Source organism: Plasmopara halstedii (assembly GCF_900000015.1).
Source record: "Plasmopara halstedii genome assembly, contig: Scaffold_292, whole genome shotgun sequence".
Lineage (NCBI taxonomy): Eukaryota > Oomycota > Peronosporomycetes > Peronosporales > Peronosporaceae > Plasmopara > Plasmopara halstedii.
Window position 1 is genome coordinate 992,187 of NW_020187213.1, and position 766 is coordinate 992,952.

Sequence of the window (766 nt, forward strand, 5' to 3'; positions counted from 1 at the left end):
TTAGTGAGAACCCATTCAAAGATCTTATTATACCTGAACTACGAGAACACTACAATGCCCATAAGTATGATTGGTTTCCTCGCGATGATACTGCAGAGAATGCAGCATTTGATCGACGAACTCCAGGTCTCTTCAAAGAGGAATGGAAAGGAAATGCTATTGTATCTCTCAGCTCGAAGACCTATATATGCTACCTGGGCGACGAGAATCATAAAACGATGAAGGTATCAGCTAAGGGTGTTCAGCAAGGTGGTAATCGCAATACATCAGTTCTGAGACCAGAAGGATTTGAAAACGTTGTTCGCAATCACATCACACTCAACGCAACGAATAAGGAGTTTCGTGTTGATAAGTATAGTAAGAGCATCATTACGTATCAGCAGACTAAGATCGGATTGAATTACTATTACGACAAGAGAAAGGTTCTCGAGGATGGTATATCGACTGAGCCTTTGGATATTTGGATATTACTATATAGATGAATCATGGAAACTCTACTATCTACACTCTACAACAACCCAGCGACTGGATTCATCAGTGCTCGAAAGCTCTACGAAAAAGCTAAAGCAATAGATTCATCTATCCGCCTAAAGGACGTGAAGGATTGGTATGCACAGCAGATAGACATCCAACGTCACCAGGAACAGAAAAGCAGTCTTCCACAATTCAAAATCGCTACTTATAATCCAAACTCGTGGCAAATTGGCCTGGCATTCTGGAGGAAACGTACTATGCTCACTGCTATCAACATCAACTCGCGAATTGA